The 20,322-nt window shown below is 53.9% G+C and overlaps 1 protein-coding gene across 4 annotated transcripts in view; it reads right to left on the reverse strand.

Annotated features, from left to right (window-relative positions):
• Positions 1 to 17,353, reverse strand: part of Dnmt3a (DNA methyltransferase 3 alpha) — a 100,806-nt gene extending 83,453 nt beyond the window's left edge. The window contains exon 1 of one of the 4 annotated variants that reach the window (XM_020162639.2): positions 17,232 to 17,353. The gene's annotated coding sequence lies outside the window, so the exon portion shown is untranslated. Of the gene's footprint in view, positions 1 to 13,223; positions 15,582 to 15,842; positions 15,921 to 16,615; positions 16,716 to 17,231 lie in introns of those variants that run through there. The other 3 variants (XM_020162637.2, XM_020162642.2, XM_020162638.2) reach the window with 3 other exon arrangements.
• Between the last annotated feature and the right edge of the window lie 2,969 nt (positions 17,354 to 20,322).

Here is a 20,322-nt window from a genome sequence, read left to right on the forward strand (position 1 = left end):
CTTGTGGCTCTCAAAATCCCTCAGGGGCCATGGCTCTGCCAGCAACGGCACCAGCAGCAGCATTTATGATCACTGCACACCTGCTACCACTATGGCAGCCATAGGAGTGGGGAAGAGACTGAGTCACAGACTCCTCTGCTGTCACTAATGGTTACCATGACACAGCCCCAAAAGCAGAAGGGGAAAAAAAAAAAAAAAAAGGTTTGTACCCAAAATAGATGTTGTTAAAGAGCTGCAATTGTTCTCAGAAGCCAAAATGAGCCACCACAGACTTCCATACAGGAGCACCCACTGCTGTGTTGAACACAGAAAACTGCCTGGGGCCATGTGCACTGTGGCGGTCAGACAGGCTTCCCCTTGTGTCAAGGACACAAGGTGGCCAGGCTGAAAGTCCATGTGAGCATCAGCCACGTGGTCCCTGATGGGCTCTGTGACAGCTGCCAGCACAAGTCTGATCCTATCCACCTAGGAGGTAGCCCATGGGCCACAGCTCCGTGCTTCTCTACTTTTTCAAGCTTCTCTAAGGAATGTTTGACACCTCCCGACTCCAGAGCCTCCTCACTTACTCTCTCCTTTAGCCCCCATGGACTGGCCTCTGCTCCCCACACCATAGCTCTAAAACCCTCTTTAACGCACCATCTTACCCTAAGAAAGAGTGCTTCCACCAGGGGACCCCAAAATGGCTCTACTGGAAGGAAAGACATCTGCTCGGCTTTTCTGAATCCCTGATTCAACAGTCAGAAGAGTCACTCCACTGTTTGGAGTTACTGGTCCAATTTTCTAAGAGAAATTGGATTGCTGGTACACAACAGAGCCCAGGAAGACCAGATCTGGAACTCGGGATTCTCTCCTGTGGCTCTTAGAGCTTCCATGTAGCAAAGTCAGGGTCAATGGAAAACTACAGTAACGACAACAAAAGTAGGCAATGAGGATTCAGATCCTTCAGGAATGAAGGTTGGGGTCGCTCTGCCCAGGACACTGGAACATGGCCTGCTCTGGCTCTTCTGGCTAAGTGCAGAGGAAATGCAGAATGGGGAATGGGAGTGTGGCCTTGTGAGCAAATGCAGAAGGAGCACTGCAGCACTTCTGCATCCTCTCCATTTACTTGAGTTTATTTGCATACGTGGTTACCACTGACTTTTTTTTTGCCTTCCCATTGTTTTCTACACAACTTGGTGGTTGGGGTTGGAGATTTAGCTCAGTGGAAGAGCGCTTGCCTGGCAAGTGTAAGGCCCTGAGTTCGGTCCCCAGCACCGGAAAAAAAAAAAAAAAAAACAACTTGGTGGTTAACTTTATAACTTTGTCTCAAGGTAAGAGAATATTCTTTGGGATTGTGACGGATTAGAGTTATGAACGTAGTCAGGAATTGTTGGGATTTCTTACTGGGGCTTCACCAGAAGGATAACTGTGTCTTGGCAGGTAGTTAGTCTGTTGTTGTACAGGTCAGATGGGTATGAATGGAAGCTGTATCCAAAGGTGGATTGTGTCAGTTATCAATTTTCTCACCCTTCATTGCCTGCTCTGTAAAAATACGGATATGCCCTTTAGATATTTCTCCTTTGTTGGCTAGCACAACATTAACCTATCAGTGGAGGGCACAGGAGGGACACTGGAGGAAGGTTTCCTTCGAGGTCCAGTGTGCTCTCTTGTAGGGCCCCTAATATTGTAAACAGCTTCTCTAGCAGCCAGGCCTTGCAGCCTGGGTGCTTTCCAACAGCAGGCTCTTGCAGGACGTGAAGCTTCCCAGCACCTAGCTCCTGTGCTGTTGCAGCTTCTCCAGCATCCGGCACCAACAGCATGCGACTTCCTGGTGCTGGGAGTACCAGGCTCCTGCAATGCAGACAGCTTCTCTAGCACCTGGCTCTACCAGGGCATGACAGTCAAAAGTACCTGACAGCTAGCACCTTCCCCCAAAACTCTTCTTGGCGAGTTTAGGAACAGTATGCCTCCAGCAAGACACTGCCCTATGAACAGCTGTCATTGGAACCCCAAAAGATGGATTCCTAGTAAGTTCCAGAATGCAGATTTCCAGCAAGTTTTGTCACCATGGTACCAATGACATCTCTACCATCCAGGGAGCCATAGCCACACCCTTTCCATCAAGGTCTGGATCTCAGCCCGCCTGGAGGCCGCTTCCCTGGGCACTCTGTGGCAACTGCAGAAGTAGTAATTGTTCTCCTATCTGGTAGCTCTGTATCCTTTGGAGTTGTTTTTAATTTTTACTAACCAATCCATCATTATTCCAATCTTGTGTAGTTAATAATTCTTTATTAACTTTAAACTTTTCTTGTTCAAAACACCATGTGAGGGCTGAGGATGTATAGCTCAGTGCTAGAGTGCTTGCTTAGCATGTGCAAGGCCCTGAGTTCAATACTCAGCACTGCAAAAAACCCAAAATACAACACAATAAAACCAAAAGTGATTTCTGTCTCCTGAATGGACCCTAACTGATCCAGTCACTCCCAGCCTCAAAGGGTCTTTTCCATCCCTGTGGTCCTTGAGATTAATTCAGCAGCCATGCCAGCTAGTCACTCCCTGCTTCAAGCACACCCTCAACAATCAACTATCAAGTACCACCGCTGAGTGGGGATCTGGGGTAAACAAGAGCCCCTGCTTCTGGAAGCTCACCAGTAAAGTGGATTCTCTGGTACTCTGCTCCTACCAGCTCTCCCCACCCCGCCACCCCCACCTCCACTTAGCTCCATGCTCCTGGTTTTCCCACCCTTGGACTCTGCAGCTCTGTGTCCAGGCCTTGCTAGGGGCACTCCCGTTACAGCTCAGAGGCTGCTCTTTTACAGTTGCGCTCTGCCTCAGCTTTGTCCTCAAGTCTCTTCTTCTAAGACCCCTGGTCTTAAGCTAGGAGCCAGTGGCTCGTGTCTGTAATCCTAGCTACTCAGGAGGCAGAGATCAGGAGGATTGCAGTTTGAAGCCAGTCCAGGCAAATAGCTGTGAGACCCTATCTTGAAAAAACCCTTCACAAGAAAGGGTTGGTGGAGTAGCTCAAAGTGTAGGCCCTGAGTTCAAGCCCCAGTACCACAAAAAAAACCAAACCAAACAAACAAAAAAAAAAACCTGGGCTTAAATGAACACAGCCCTCCTCCTGCAGGGGCTCCATCTTTGTTTTTTGTGTATCCCCACATGAATGACTTATAGTCACCTAAAACCCTGCTCTTCTAGAACCAGATGCCTCATGTTTTCTCCAGAGCCAGCTCTGTTTCCTAGCTTCTCTGTGTGTGTGGAAGTGGTACCACTGCACTTCAGCTGCCTAAACCCAAAATCCTGGAGAGAACTCAGGTCCCCCCTTCCCCTCTGTCCCCACATCCAGCAGGAACCTGAACCTCGAGCTTCTCTTATTCCCAGCTCCCTCCAGAAACCTTGTACCGCAGCACAATAACCTCGGTGATTATTCTGTTAGTGGTAGCTCTGCTCTGGTCTCACCTCCTTCCCAGCATACTGTCCAGACAGGACTTCCTCAACCAGACCTGATGCCTGATAAGAAGGTCGAAAAGACTGGTGGCAGGGGCATAACTATGACTGTACAAAAATCCATCAAGCTGCACAGAATGGGGTTCAATTTTAACAAAGTAGATCTTTCTCTCTCTCCAGTCCTCCCTTCCTTCCCCACCCCAACTCTGTGATTGCTACCAAGAGTAAAATCTAAACCGATACTACACCAATGGCTGGCTACAGTATGGCCTCAGCCTCCTGCTCTGAGCCCCTGCCCCCCCAACTGACCCCATCATTCCAGGTCCAGTCACTGTTCCCAATGGACATCCCCCATTCCCATACTGTCTCCTCAAAAGACAGACCCCTCCCAAGATCCCCACAGCTCCCCTCTCCCTGACATGTCCACTTTCTCCATCCTGCCCCCTCCTCCCCGATCACCCACCAGGGTCTCTAATACTTTCTGTGGGTGGTCACTGAACATTTCACATGCATATGGATGTGTCTGTTTTCCCAAACACATGAGGTCAGAGTTCTCGTTTTGCCCTTTCCTCTACTCCCACAACCCCATTCCAGGTGACCCTTGAGGCAGAGAGGACTGTGTGAAGTCACTCCCAGGCAGCTGCAACATCCCCAGCACAGTGCTGCGGTGCCCAGAGTGACCCCCCACAATCCCCATTCTAGGGGTCGCTTGGTGGAGCTCCCAAGGCACTGCACCAATGGAAAGACTCTCTGTCTTGCGGGAGTCCAAGGCCCCTGTTCACTATCCCCAGGCCACAACTGACACCTGCCAAAGGCTTTGCAGGCCCTCCTACCCTAGATGCTGGGGTGAAGGGAGTCATGAGGGTCCCAGAGTGCCTGTGAACAGCAGGAAATGTGGGGGATTGGCCTTCCATCCCTCCAGACCCTTGGAGGCTCTGTCTCAGGCTTGCCTGTGACTACCCTCTCACAGTGCCATGGACGTGCTTCCGCTACGTCCACTTTGTCACATTCCTAGATGAAGTGACAGCCACCAACCACCCAGCTGACCCTTCCCAGGTCAAAGCCAGGAGTCTCCCAGGGTCTTCAGGGCCTGTGAGTTGCAGGTGGAGCTCAGCACCTCCCTAGACACTAAGGCAAGAAGGAACCGCTGCTCTCAGAACTTCCTATGGGGCCCTGGTCTGCTTTATCCTCACCCTGCCCCAGGCCAAACCAAGCCATGATAGAGGGGGTTGAGGCAAGGAGACGCCCCAGGATTCTGGGCAACACATCTCAGATTGGCTGGGCCCTCCCTCAGCAGCACTGTTACAGTTCCTTCCCCTTTCACCCCTTAGGTGGCTCTGTCAGACACCACCCCAGACCCTGGCATTGGCCTTCAGGTGTAGGCCTTAGTCCTTAAGGCTATACCATGGGGTGAATGAGAATCCCTACCTCATAAGTCTATTTTAAGATATAAGAAATTTTGAATTGAGAGCTAGCACAGTGCCTGGCAGCATGGTGGACACTCCATAAATGTTCATTTAAAAATCATTCTGTGATTCAGGATAAAAAGCCAGTAATGGCTTTATGAAACCTAGACTCTGGCTTAAGCTCCCATCTATGGGCTAGGGGCGTGGCTCAAGCGATAGGACACTTGCCTAGCATGCACAGGCTCTGAGTTCCATCCCCAGCACTAAGTAAATAAATCGACCCTATCCCCAAGCAGCTAGTGCCCATTCCTAGACAACTGTCACAGGCTCACCCACCTCCCTGTAGCCTTAAAAGTCTCTCCCAGCCACACACACACAGAGACAGACACACCATACAAAGACACAAACACACAGTGACAGAGACAAACACAGAGAGATGCACAGACACACACACACAAACACAGACATAAACATGGGTGCACGCACACGCATTCACACACAGACAGATATACACACAGAGACACAAACACATAGGCATAAACATAGATCAGACATAGATGAGCACACACAGAAATACACAGAAGTAGAAACATGAGACAAACACATGTACACACACAGAAAGCCAGAGACATGTACAGCCAGTGAAACACACTTGGTGCATGCAGCCCTTGGGGCACCTGGAGCAGGGTGCCTGAGGCCGCCCCCACACAGGCACACACGCGCACATTTCACCTACTGTATGGGCCAAGATGCATTTGGAAACCAGCTTGGGAAACTCATAACCATTCATAACATTACTCTGAGAGAAAATACAAAACATTGCCCTATAAACAAACACTTGCAAGAGAATTCCTCCAAAGCTGGGAACTGCCTGCACCAGAAAACTAACAGAGCAAGAAGAGAAAACCACATAAACTTGGTTTGCCTCTGCAAAATTAATACCAATTACAAAAACATTTATGTGAACTGCTTACCATTTACACCTAATTACCATGCAGCACAATTATGCATATTATTAAGGGTATGCTGGATTAATTATGCTGTACATTTCATTTGATTACACCACCACACCCTGATTTCACATGGCCCAGCCTCCAGAGGACCAGGCTGTGGCCTGGGTCCTTGGACAGGTCTGTACAAACCAGAGAATCAGATTCCACACCGCCCCACCCACCGCACCCCTGGCCAGCAGCAGCTTGATGCTTGGCCAGGTCTTTTGACTAATCTTCCCAGTATGAGACCCCCACTGAGAAGCCAACTGCCCCCCCCCCCCCGCAGAGCCTCTGGAATACAGGGATGCTCCAAAGGGCTCTCCATAGGCTTAGCAGTAGCTCACAGGGCCACAACACAGCCGAAGAGCCACCATGTGTGCCCTTCACAGAGGACACGGGCCCTACTGTCTCCTGAGGTCTGGCTCTGTGAGAAGGGCAGCCTACCCCAGGTGCAGGCCAGATCACCCCCAAGCTCACCTACCCTTCCCCCAAGTCACAGGTCCATTCCGGGTCCTGTGATGTCCTCTCAAGAGCACTTGCCCTGCATTCTCCACACAGACTCTCCTTACCTGCTATTGAAAAGAGAAAGTTCCCACTTTAGCAGATGCTTCAAGCATGCTGGGGGTGACCCAGGTTGGGGGCAAAGAACTGGGACCAAGGGGGTTCAACCCTGAAGGCCAGGTGAGGCACCAGGGGAAGCTCAGCTATGCAGTGAGAGGAAAAGGAGCAGGAGGTGCATTTGTGCCTGCTCAGTGCCAAACTGGAAACACACAGCTGAATTTAAATCCTCAAAACACCTGTGAGGCCAACTGGATGAGGATTCTTTTCAAAGATGAGTGAAATAAAATATTCAGACCTAGCACAAGAAGCAATGTTCAAGGCAAACAAACGACATGAGCCTGTGAGGTCACGTCCACAATGCAGGAGGCAACACAGAGGCTGACAGGTTAGGTGACTTGCCCAAGAAGACATAGCCAGGAAGCCCCCCTCAACTGCCATGCCTCAGTTCACTTATGGTGACAAGGCTCGTGTCACTTTTCTAGAAATTCTGTGGAAATAGCCTTAGATTATATACTCCAAAAGACACACCACAAACTCACTTCTATTTGAGAGAAACAGGTTTTTTTTTTTTTTTTTTGCATCTTTTCTGTTTGCTTACCAAAAATGCTGTCCCCAGCTTGTCCTCTCCGAGATCTCAGCGACCTGCCTCTGAATGGAGAGTGACAACCCTACATCACCTTCCAGTCCACAACATTCTCAGAGGTGGTGCAGCCAGGGTGCAGAGGAACAGGGCCTTCCCCTTGCAGCATCTTTGGGGTAGTTACCAAGGAGTACACATCCAGCCTTAGGTCCCCAAACATTTGCATCCCCAATGCACAGGGCACAGCGCCTGGTTAAGTCACCACCTCCCTCAGACACTGGGACCATTGGGCCTGCTTTTCTCATGCATCCCACTGGACGCCCCCTCCAGGCCTGTGACTCAGGCTCCCACCTCCTTCTGCAGTTGCCAGGAAGTCCTGCCCCCCCCACCCCCTTCCAGTCCCAACTCTAATCCTGCCTCTCCAAGAAGCATCCCAGATCTCTCCCAGACTCTGCATCCACACAGCTGTCCCAGCCAGAACCCACAGGGTCACTGCAGACTCCCTGCACTCCTTCAGAACACGGCCCTCCTACCAGCTTTAAGCTCTGAATGTCACACACACACATGCGGGCACTTCACTCAGGACAGAGTAGGCCTGCCCCCAGGGGGTCTCTGCTGCCCTGGCCTTTTACCTGTGCACCCTGTCACCAGCCTCATCTATTCCATGCCTCCTCATTATGCCCCAGAATGATATTTCTCACATACAAAGATGGGCCTGGGAGTCCAAGCTCAACACTGGCATCACTCCCCACACTACAGCCTTAACACGCCCTTGACCCTAGCTTTAGTGTTCCCTGCCCTTCAGCTCAGTTCAAGTGTCACATCCTTCAGAAAGCCTTTCCAGACATTCCCTCCCCCCACTTACCCTTCTCTGAGCCCCAAGTAATGCCTACCACCATCCCCAAAGCTCCTTCCAGCTGGCATCCCTGTGACCAGCCCTCATGAGACTCCCATCTAAGCTGCAGGCTCCTTGGGTCTCTCCTGGCACCCAATAGTTCTTTCTCTTTTAGGGTTACTGGGGTCTGAATTCAGGAGGTCTTTCCTAAGAGAGTAGAGGGTCACTATTTGTAGGTGGGAGGCCAGGGACCTCCAGAGAGAAAACTCTACACTGCCAGGCCTGCCACCTTGGGGTCCTGTCTCCAAATCCAGGCTGCTGGGAGGGTGTTGGCAGAAAATGCAGCAGCAACTGCCCAGCCCCACTGGGCCTTCCAGCTGAGCTTCCAGTATCAGGCAGAGCCCTCAGGCCACCAACAAGCGAGTGTGAACCAGGGGCCCGATGGATGGCAACAAGCACCACATTGTTGCTGGTAACAAAACCATTAGGAGCCATTGCTGCACCACTGCCAGGCCCTCTGTGGTCTAGACCCTTCTGTGCTCCAGGCCGTGGGCAGAACTGGCACTGCCAGTAGGCCCAGAACCCAGAGGAGAGACTGCTGCCTGGCTCCATGGAGATCAGTGGGCAGAGAGGGAGGAAGGACTCAGGGTTTGGGGGACCCCATGTAGGCAGAGGACTCTATACAGCCAAATCCTAGCTTTGCAGAGGAAGAAATGGCGGCCAAGAAAGGCCAAACTCCCTGTTGGCATTGGGAAGAGGGACCTGGGTCACGCAGTGAAAGCTAGAAGACAGAGACAGCTTTCACTGTCCCTGCCACTCCCCCCACCTACCCCCAACCCAGAGTCTAGTGCAGGCTTAGAGGTCATTGTCAAGGTGACTCTTCTCATTACACTAAGGGTGACAAGAAGGACAGGTCATTTTTGTAGGGTCTACAGCAGAACAGGGCTTTGGGGGGGAGGGGGTCTTCCTCATTCACATGCTATCCTGGAATGACCCCCACTTAAAGAAAAGGAACTACCTCCTGGGCACCTAGAATGTGCCTGCTTCCCTAACTCTTTCGTCCTCCAGGCAACACCTGCAAGATGAGCAGATTCTCATCCCTGACTTACAGATGAAAATCTGCAGCTCAACACTGGTTAGGGCTTGGCAGAACTGAGTCCCAGCAGGGCTGAGGCCAGTCCCCTAGTAGGGAAGTTGGCCCTACTTCCCAGTTCCTTTTTTGCCCTCTCATTTGTCCCCACCAGCCTAGAACCAGAGCTCTGCACTTGACTCCAAGCTAGACTCTGTCTATATAACTCTTCCTGACTTATTCTGGGCAAAGTTCCTTTCTCACTCTGTGTTTAACAGGGGCAATCTCAGAGGGGAAGCGAGCTCCAACAGGCAACCTGGGTAGGTTGGGGGAGGGCATAAGGAAGATGGAGGTGGGTGCTGCTGCCAAGCAACCAGCCTGGGAGGGGCAGCAAGGTGACTGCAGGCAAAGGAATTAATATCTGCCCCTTCCCCAGCACTCTACCTGCTGTCACCTGGGTTGTTACCACTTGCTCAGGAGCCCCCAGATCCGAGTTGGCACAAATCAAGCCACATGCCAGGCAATATTCCCAGATACCCCTTTCATCCTGTGGCGGGACTTCTGAAGCCCCATTTTGCTCTCCTTGCACATGGTCTCTTCAGCAGTCTTGATAGGCTTGGGCTGGGTCACCTGCACTCCACCCCTGGGCTGGACCTGAGCTGGTTTACAGCTCCCAGGGAACTGTCTGGGCCACAACAGTCCACCAGAGGGATACCTTTCAGAAAGACCCTCAAAGATCTGTTTCCCATCCTAGATGAGAACTGAGTTTCTGGTCACCATCCCATAAAACTAATTTTGTTCACTATCCCTAGGGGCTGGGTACAAGCAGCTGCCTCCTTTCTGCTCTCAGCCAGTCCCTGCCAGCCCAGGCCTTTGCCCTGCAAACTTTCTAGAAAACGCCCACCTTGCAAATGTTAAAGTTACCTCAAATAACCTTGCCTTCGGTCCCGAAGGTCAATTTCTTATCCATTATAAAAATGTTCCATCCCTCAGCCCTAGGGTGACTTGATTTTTTTTTTTTTTTTCACATTCTTATCCACAAAAAGTGTAGTTTTCCCTTGATACTGGATCACTCACAATAGCTCAAATTCCTCACACCTACCTTGGTGTCTGGTCGCTCTGGCCTGCCTTCAGCAAGAATCCTATTAGGTGTACTTTGCCAGAAGCCCCCTATCCCTGAGGCTTCCTCTTAGCAACTTTTTGTCCCAGCCCTGTTCCTAGGCTATGAAACCCTCTGGCCCAGGCTATCCAGAATGGAGTCCACCTTTACACTGAGGACTCTTTCCCCGATTATAAAAGTTCCTGAACAAAATCTGGTCTGACCACTCCTTTCTACAAAAAAAAAAAAAAAAAAAAGCATGGTTTTATTTTTGTTTGTTGTCACTAAGAAATAAATGCATGCTCATTTATATTTTTTCAAAGAATATAAAAATGTATAAAGAGAGCAAAATTTTTGCTGATGAGTTGATATGCATCCTTCCAAGACAACTTATCTATGCACATACTACTCCATAAATGTATTTGTATTTATTTTAAAGGTAGTTTACAAAACTGAGATTACCCTCCACACGTCGTTTTGGGTAAGCAAACACCAACTCATGGACCTCTAACAAGTCAAAACAGACACCCTACTGCCTCATTTCAAAGGCTTGAGAGAATCCATCTAGATTTCGCTTTATCCATAGATTTCTTTATCCTTTCAGAGTCTGTAGAATTAATCACACAGGACCATTCTTTTAGCAAGACTCCTCCCAAAGACCTTCTGCCTCCACACTCAGCTGTGCCCAGGGTCCTCTGGGGAAGCAAAGGGAGGCACACTCCAGGGCCACAGCCATTCACAGACATGCTCGATGATACAGTCCACATCCAATCCACAGCTCTGTCAACCCCAAATCTGACCCCCTCAATCCCATAATCCCCACTCTGAGCATCTTTTAGCATTTTTAGGCAAGGGTCACTGGAACCCTGTAATACAGCAGACCTGTCAGGTCCAGAATGTCTTCTGCACCAACCCCCAAATCATCTATAGCAAGCCTCTGTTCCCCAGTCACCAGCTATAAGAGATGGTCCTCTGTTGTCCCACCTGTCCACCCAGATGGGGCAGCTAATCACTAGCTCAGAGTTAAAAATGACCTTGACATTTCAGACAGAAACAGAGAGGCAGGATCAATAAGAATGACCGCAGAAAAGAGAAAACAGGAATTTGGTCATATATCTAAGTAAGGCTGGGGAGTCTTAGGGGTCAGAGAGGGCCAAGCAAGCCAGAAACGGCCAGCAGAGCTTCTGGTGCTGCAAGAATGATCCACTCCATCCTGGCATCTGCACTTCCTCCCCCACCTCTAGCTTCCAGACAGATGCAAGGGAGATGTGCCTTGGTGGGTCCTATCCCCCTACTGACCTGGCACTTGCACCCACACCTGTGGGCACCTGCCAGCTGCCAGGTTGGCAATCAGTCTAAGTGTGGGGGAAGGGGGGGGAGCAGGGCGGAGTAAGGCTACAGAGGCAGGAACCTGACATTCTGCTTGTGTTTTGCTTCTAGCCCCTTGCAGAAATGTTCTGGATGGTGGGGTGTCTCAGCCTGAAGGGTGGGCAACAGAGGATATGGAGACTCTTCGAGGTCAGAAAAGGGGCCCTTTGACTTCCAACCACATTATCGATTGCCATGACCGGCAGGAATAGGGGACCTTACCCTGGTATTTCCCTTCATTGCCACGACCCTCAGGGACGTAATTTAAACCTTGCTCATTCCTCTCCAAGTCTGAGCTCTTAAGCTCTAGTCTGCAGAATATAAAGAATCAAGATCCTACACCAAATGAGCTCAGTTGGCCCTTCTACTCCCTCCTAGCCTCCATGTCCCCTCCCTTCCCCATTCCCTCACTCCTAGCCATCTCTAGCAAGGACCACACAGGAGTTACCAAGCACAGGGAACCTTCTCCCCAAACCAATGCAGGGCCCCAGCCAGGGCTCCAGTACACCCCAGGCTCCAGCCAGTCCAACTCCCCAGGGGTGCTTCCCTCACACTCAGGCTACCCCAGTGATGGCCTTGCCCCAGCCCAGAGCTAGGCGAGGGACATCTTGATTTGTGAGGCTCAGCAACAGTGCAACCTTGAAGACTTTCAATCAAAATTTGCATTTTCCTCATCTGACCAAGATTTTGCAAAAGAGACATGAAAGTGGACAGGATTTCTCAAAGCCCTGCCCAGTGTTGGCCTCCAGGAGCCCATCAAATGCCAAAAGCAGGCACAGCCAATGACACTGAGAGTAGACCCTCTAAGATAGTGACACATTACACCTGTCTCCTCCCCACTTCTAAGGAATCCAAGTTCACTGCCATGTAACAGGTGAGGCTCAGAGAAATCAAAGTAGTTTCCCAAGTCAGGTCCTGCAGCTGGGCAGTGACACTCCAGGGCCTTGCTTACACTGACTTGAAACCAGCTCACGCCAAAGAAAGTTTTGTCTTACACATTGGGCTACACACCATGTACACACAAATGGGCGCAGACACAGGGCCCTGAATTCATCTTGCCCACACACTTATGGAGGCAGCTCATACACAAATATAGCTCTCAGGCTGACACTTCATGGATCTTAAATTTGCTCATGTTTTTAGGGAAAAATAAAAAAAAAAAACAAATGAAGCCAGGTGCAGTGGAACATACTTATACTCTCAGCTACTGTGGAGGTTGATGTGGGAGGACAACTTGAGCCTAAAGTAGTATGATACTAGCCCGGGTAACATGGTAAGACCTTGACTCAAAATAAGTTAAAAAAATAAATATTTTTTAAAAGTCAAATGATTGAAAATTGGCCCTCAATTGATGGTTGTGCACACTTGGAACCCCTGCACTTGGGAGGCTGAAGCAGGAAGATCAGCCGTTTGAAGCCTGCCTGGGCTACGTAGTGCGAATCTGTGTCAAAGCTTTAAAAAAAAAAAAAAAAAAAAAAGCAAGGATCTGGCACCATTAGTTTACTATTAAAGCCCTGCTTAGGGCAGCAAAGTCCTTGCAGAAGCCCCGCCTCACCAGGCAAGCCTATAGCCTGTAGTATCTAGTAGAAATTAAAATGGAAGTGGAAGCAATTCTGGCCTGGCCCCAACTGCTAGAGGCCAGGTTATCAGGGGGGCATGCGGGATGGAGGGGATCCTAAGCCAGCAAGCTGGAGGTAGCAGGAAGTAAGTGCTGAGCACGCCATGGCAGGCGTGCCTCAGGCTCTGGGCAGCACATCTCCTACTTAGCCCCGAACCGGCTCCGAGTGCTCTCAACACAGTTCTCTTTCAACTCCAAGCTCAGGCCTGGAGTCTGATGGCCACAGCCCAGGCCCAAGAATGGAGAGACATGGTCTGTGGGGAACTCACCCATTAGAAAGATGGCAAGGCTTCTCCGAGGCTCCTCTTTCCACCTGGCTTCCCAAAACAGAAGCCTTCAGGAGCTCTGGGAAAGAACATGGGTCTCTCAGGGAGATGTGACCTACAGCAGGCGATGGCCATTGGGTACAGGGACAGCAACAGGAGGCACAAGAGAGCAGTTATAAACCTGCCTCCTGGAGAGGGCAGGGAGGTGGACTTCCCTGCCATTCCGCATATGGCCATAGAGGCCCCACCAAACATCCAACAGGGTGGCCAAGGCTAGTAGATGCCTTTCACCACATTGATAGGGGAGTAGACCCACGCAGCAGCTGAGGTTCCCCAGAGGGCAGGCCCAGCTCCAACTTCCTCCAGCCCACAGACCCAGGACAAGGGCCTCATGGCATGTCCTGTCTTCCTGGCTGGCTTTTTGAGAGGGCCAATGGCCTAGAGGGATGTGAAAGTGATAGTGAACTATCCATGAGGGACTTGTAGCAAATTGGATTCAGGAAGAAATCGTTATAAATTATCCATGCACACGGATTTCCACAAAACCTACAGAAGGGCCCACACAAGTGAAGGCTTAATGGAGGCTGTACTTTACACCCTCTTCAGAGTCAGAGTGACAAACCTGTCTCCTGTAGGATCCCCACTCTCACAGCACCTCTCCTTGATCTCTCATGCCTCTTCTAGGAAGCCTTCCCATCACCACTGCTGTAGGCAGAAACAGACCACCCTGCCCCCATTCTGGGTCTGAAATTCCACCATGAGAAACACAGCCACAGAATTTCAAAGTTGGAATGGGCTTCCAAGCTCCATCCAACCCCCACCCCACAGAGGAATCCTGTCCGCAGACACCCTGACAGATGGCCACTGGCAGCCTCCGCTAGGCTCTTCCAGTGCTGGAGGGCAGCCCTCTAACTGCGGACGTGGACTCTCATTCCTTGAGTCTAGAAGGGATTCACCTTTCCTAGGGTCAGGCTCCCATTGGGCACTCAAGCCTGGTGGAATAATAAGGAAACCCAGGGTCAGCAGATTTGATGAGGGACAAGCACCAAGGAGCAGAAGGAGGAGTGGGATGAGATGCTGGGCAGGGGGCTATGGCCCAGGGGAGCAGAGGGCTCTGGGAGGGAGGCAGGCAGGTGCCAGATTCACTACACAGCTTGGCCTGGGGCCGCTCCCAGGGGAAGGATGGGGTACATACATGCACACATTTGACAGAGTTGCTTGTGGACAGCTTCACCAAGGTCTCTGTAACCCAGGGGCCAGCCATCTTGCCCCAGAAATCTGCAGGAAACCCCACAACTTAACTCGCTAAAACCAAGTGGCTTAGCAAACTACCAAGAAATGACAAGAAGGGACAGCCCAAAGAGGTCCACCTGACAGCTGGGTTCCCCAAATCCCACAGGCCAGTCCTAACACCCCAGCAACGCCAGAATAGCTCCTGAGGCTGCAGCTGTCACATCTGTGGGGAGGGAGGAGGCACAGTGAAGCAGCACCTGATCCTAGGATCGCTGCGCAGCCCGCCCATCCGCCTGCCCAGGAGGAGGTTCAGCCGCTGGCAGCCCAGGGTGAAACATGAAGACTGAACTGTCCCCAGGGATGCTGATGGCAGTCTCTGGGCACGGCAGTGAGGGGCAAGCTGGGTCACAGGGCGGAGGGTGCTACTCCCGAGGACTCCTGTCCCTGCTGGTTTGAGAAGGGGCAGTTGTGTGGCTACAGTCCGTAGCCCTTCCTCTCAAAGCCGACGCAGGCCAGAGCTGCCCAGCTGGGTGCAGGACGCCATCTTGGGTCAAGGTGCAGCCACAGGGGGCTCCCCTTGGAGTCCAAGGTTGAGTCAGCGGGACCCCACTCCCACCCAAGGTGCCGACACCTACTCAACTGGCCTTGCAACAGAGAGAGGGGAGGGAGCACGGAAGGGATGGAGCCAAGGGGAAAACAGCAGAGGCGGAGGGAAGGGAGAGGGTGCCCCCAAGAAGGCAGGCTCCAGGAAAGCGAAAAGCAGTTTGGCAGCCGGAGGGCCGCGGGCCCCAGCGAAGAGGGGCTGGGGGAGGCCGGGGGCGGGCCCTGGATCCGCGCCAGCTCGGTCCGCGCAGACGGAGAGGGAGGGCAGGGCCGCCTAGGGAGGGGAGCACGGGCGAGGGCGGGACACGGACCGCGGCCGCCTGCAACTCTGAAGCTCAGGGTCTCCCGGGGTTCGGGGACATGGGGCGGAGGACCCTGATCCGCAGCCTCGGGGAGGCCTCGTCCTTCACTGTTCAAATGCGAAGCTTTCAAGGACACGTCTGCACCGGCCCGGCGGGGGTGCGTGTGCGTGAGTGTGTCCGCGTGCGTGTGAGTGTGTGCGGGGGGGTGGGGGGTGGCGCTGCTTCATGGGGCGACCCTGGCGTCCCCACCCCCGCTGGTCCCAGCCTTGCTGCTCCCACCCCCGCGTTTTCCGGCCCCCCGCGATCCGGGCCCGGGATCCTCGCCCGCCCCCGCCCCGCCCCCACACTGCGGCGCCACCACCACCGCCGCCCCGCTCCCACGGCCCGCAGCGGGGGCAGGGAGGAGCCAGCCGCGACACCCCCAGTCTGCGTTCCGCTCGGCCCTTGCGGGAAGGTGTGCCCCCCAAGTGGGCACTCTCCCTACCCCTCTCAGATCCGCTGGCTCCCCGCACCCCCAGCCACAGGTGGCCGGAGGAGGATCGCTGCGCAGCGTTCCCCGGACCGGCCCCCGAATCACCCCTCGGCCCGCCCCCGGGGGCCTCCCGGGTCCCCCGCCCCGCCGGGCCGAGGAGGGCCGGGAGCCGGGGGGAGGGGCGGGGGGCCGGGTCGTGCCAGGCTGCCATTTTCTGCCGCCGCGGCGGAGCCTGCGCGGGGTCCGGCCCCCGCCCCCTCCCCCGCTCCCCGCGGCCCACGGCGGGAGCCGATTATTCCGGGTCGGGGTCCGCGCCCTCAAGCACCCCGGCCGCAGGCCCCAGGAAGGGCCCCGGAGCGGGGGCAGAGCCCGGAAGGCGGAGGCGGCCGGGCCGGGGCCCCTGCGGCCGCGCGGAGCCGGGCACCACGGCTGAGGCCGGCGGTGGAGGGGGCCCCCCGCGGCATTGTATAGACTTGAACTTGAGCCCAGAGCCGGGCGGGGGTGGGGAGGGGGGTCCGCGCCGGGAGCGGGCAGGACGGGAGGGGGCGCCTGCCGGGCCCGCGGGGACATAAACAAACCCTCAAATCCCCCGCGCCGCCCCGGCCAGCCCGGCCCGCCGTCCTCGCCCGCAGCTCTGGCCCCGCGGGCGCCGGGCGCCGAGTTGCAGGGGTCCGGGAGCGTGCCCCGAGCCGGGCATTGCCCGCCGCGGTGCCCCTCGCCCGGCTTTCCTCCTCCCGCCCGCCTCCGGGCCGGCCTCCCGGGCCGCCAGCAGCGGCGCTCATTACCGTGTGGCCGGTCGGGTCGGGCCGGCCCGGCTGCGCGCCCTGGTGCCGCGGCGCCGCGTCCCGGCTCGTCCTCTGCTCTCGCCGCCGCCGCCGCCCGCGCGCCCTCCTCCCTCCCGGCCCGCCTGCCTGCCTCGCTCGCTCGCTCCCTCCCTCCGCTCGCTGTCGCGCTCCCTCTCTCCGCCTCCTCCGCCGGGTCCCCCCCTCCCACCCCTTCTCTCCGCCTTCCTCCTTCCCTCCCTCCGGCCGCCCGCGGGCCCAGGCCTCCGCCCGCTGCTCGCCCCCCGCGGCCGCGCTGGCCCCGGCCCCGGCGCTGCGGAGCCGGCCCGGGAGGCAGCGCCGGCTGGGGGGCCCCGGGGCGCCGCGGCGGGAGCGGCCTGGGTGCGCGGCCGGTCCTAGCGCCCTCGGCCCGACTTCCCGGCCTCTGCGTCCCCGCCGGGGGTCCCCCGCACGCTGTGAGACGGAGGGTCGGACCCTGCTGCGCCTGGACGGTGCTGCTGGCTTTGCAGCCCGCCTCGGCCGCACTCGCGGCCACTCGGGGCGCCTCGGGTCGGAGCCGAGCCTGCGGCCTTGCTGCAGCGCCCCCCCGCCCCAAACCCCCCGGCGGACACCCCACTACCTGGCGCTGCTTCTGCACTGGGTCCCCGCATCCAGCACTGGCCGCAGGGACAGCGGCCCCTCCTCTCCCCGGGCCGGTGTCAAGTGCCTCCCCCCGCAGCCCGCGGAGCCCCCGGCGGCCTTCGCCCTGCAGTTCTCCCGACCTCCACCAGAGCCCACTGCACTCTGCCTGCCTCAGCACTGGGGCTGGGGACAGCAGCGCCGGCCCAGCCGCGCAGCAACCCCAGCCTGGTGCCGGTCGCGGAGTGGCGTTCCGCCCGCGCATCAGGGCCAATGTCGGAGCACCAGGGACCTCTAGGCCACTCTAGAGGTTCTAGCACCTCTATGGATTGAGCTGCCTGCAAGGGAGTGAGCTCCTCGTACCTCGAGGGCTCCAAGAAGGGTTAGTTGTGCCGGGTGGGCACTGGAAAATGGAAAGAGTTCGTGGGGTGGGAAGTTGAGCAAATGACGTTGAAGATGTCTTCCAAGTGGAAGATGCAGTGCGCTCCTGTACTCTACCCTCGACCCTTCATTGTGGGCGTTGGTTTCATTTGCCATAGAGTCCTCAGGGCTCCAGCTTTCTGACCTGGGGCATCTCAAATGCCACCAGCACAGCCACCCTCTGCTCACCTCTGTCCTCCAATAGCCACTTCTAGGACTTGGTGCTGGGTCCCTGATCCCCAGCTTCCTCGCCTGGCTCCTCCCTCCTGCCACTCTGCACCCCCATTCCACTTAGCCCTTCAGCTGGGTTCCAGTGACCTGGGCTCCCTCCCCAGCAACCCACCATCCCACATGTGCGCGCAGTGTGTGTGGGGTGGGCACTGGAAATGGGCAGCCAGGCTGCCAATGCTGAAGCTCTTCCTACTTGTCCCTGTCCCTATGCCATACTCTCCAACCCCTCCAGCTTCACTCTTTGAGGGTTACAGGAACCTAATTCTTTGGAGGGGGTGGCAGGTTCGCTTTTAGGAAGCCCTCTGCCTCCATTCCTTCCCACCCCCAGGCCTGGGGACCTGAGGTCACTCTTCAGGCAGATGTCCTGGCCTTTCTCAATGTTACCCTCACTCAAATGGCCAACCCAAGCTGCTGATGCTAGGCCCTGCTATCCAAATATTAGTCAGGTGCCAGTGGCTCACACCTGTAATCCTGGCTACTTGGGAGGCTGAGATTGGGAGGATAGAGGATCGAGACCAGTCCAAGCAAATAGTTCAAGAGACCGCCCCATCTCCAACATAACCAGAGCAAAACACTGAACTGTGGCTCAAGCAGCAGAGTGCCTGCTTTCCAAGCACGAAGCCTTAGTTCAACCCTAGTTCTGCCAAAAAAAGAAAAAAAAGCAAATGTAAATTTCTATTCAGTAAGGCTGATTATGATGACATCATTGGAATCCTTAGAAGTGTGTGACCTTAGATGTCTAAGGTGACCATGTTAGGGGCTGTGCCCATGAGGAGCAGTGACGTAACTTCGAGGTTCCAGACGCTGGCTCTGATGTCTTTGGTCCCAGGAGAGGTGTGTCAGTGCTGACTAACCTTCCTCACTGTGCATGGCACTGGGGTCAGCTCAGGCGGGATGAGCCTTTGGTCTTCTACACCCCTCATGCAGGTTGGCCCCACTCCCACTGTGGCCTCATCAGAACCCTGGTTGATCTGGGCTGAGCGGCAGTATCACTTGAATAGGCCAGGTTATCCTGCAGTAACAACCCAACAGCTCAGGGACTTAAGACACAAAGTTTCTATGGAAAACAGTGTGGTGGTTTCTCAAAAAAATTAAATAGAATTACCATAGGACCCAGCAATTCCACTGGCGGAGGTATATCCAAAAGGATTGAAAGCAGAAACTCAAACCAGTACGTTCTGCAGTGCTATTCAGGAAACAACCTGGATGACTATTAACGTAAGAATAGATAAACACAATGTAGTATATACAATGAGATTGGGTGGAACTGGGGTTTGACTCAGGGCTTCACGCTTGTAAAACAGACACTCTACCACTTGAGCTACACCTCCAGCCTATTTTGCTCTGGTTATTTTGGAAAAAGGGTCTTGTGAACTATTTGCTTGGGCCGGCTTTGAAACTTGATCCTCTGGATCGTAGCCTCCCAAGTAGCTAGGAATTATAGTTGTGAGCCCCTGGCACTTGGCTCAATGAAATATTATTTGGCCTTGAAAAAGAAGGCCATTCTGACACAAGCTACAACACAAATGAAATTTGAAGCCATTATTAAGTTAAATAAACCAGTCACAGATGGACAAGTACTATGTGAGTCTACCTACATGAGGAGTGACTGTTCAATGGATATGGAGTCTGAGTTTTACTTTTTTCTTTCCTGGTGGTACTTGGATTTGAACTCAGGGCCTCATGCTTGCTAGGCAGGTGCTCTGTACTTGAGCCACTCTGCCATCCTGGGAGTTTTAGTTTTAGAAGATGAAAAGTCCTGACCATGAGTGGTGGTGGTGATCATACAACAATATGAATGTACTAAGGCTACTGAATTATACACTTGAAAATGGTTAAAACAAGCCAGACACTGGTGGCTTACACCTGTAATCCTAGCTACTCAAGAGGTAGCAATCAGGAGGATTGTGGTTCGAAGCCAGGTCAGGCAAATAGTTCATGAGACCCTATCTTGAAAAAAACCCATCACAAAAAAGGGCTTGTGGAATGGCTGAAGGTATAGGCCTTGAGTTCAAACTCCAGTACCAGGAAAAAAAAAAGATTAAAATGGTAAATTTTGTGTTACGTACATTTTACCATGAAAAAATAAAGAGCATAGTACAACTGGAAATTAAATTTACTTAACAGATTACAGCCCCCTCCCTCCATGCCATTTCTTTCTTGCTCATGTCACATGACTCTCCCAGGTCTGCAGAGCGGCAGAGGTAGAGGACCATGTCCACTGAATATTCAGGGCTCCTAGCCATCATCTCAAGGACAGCACCAGAGGATGTCACATTAATGATGGACACTGGCCAGTGAGTGGTGAGAACCAGTCATATAGCTCCATCCAACTACAAGGGTCCCGGGAGCAAATGCTACCATGGTCCTCAAAGAACACACAGGTTTAGCCCCAGTGACCACACAGGGGCCCTTCCAGCCCTCTCACTGGAAGCCCATTC

This window comes from Castor canadensis, chromosome 12 (genome assembly GCF_047511655.1).
Source record: "Castor canadensis chromosome 12, mCasCan1.hap1v2, whole genome shotgun sequence".
NCBI classification, from domain to species: Eukaryota; Metazoa; Chordata; class Mammalia; order Rodentia; family Castoridae; genus Castor; species Castor canadensis.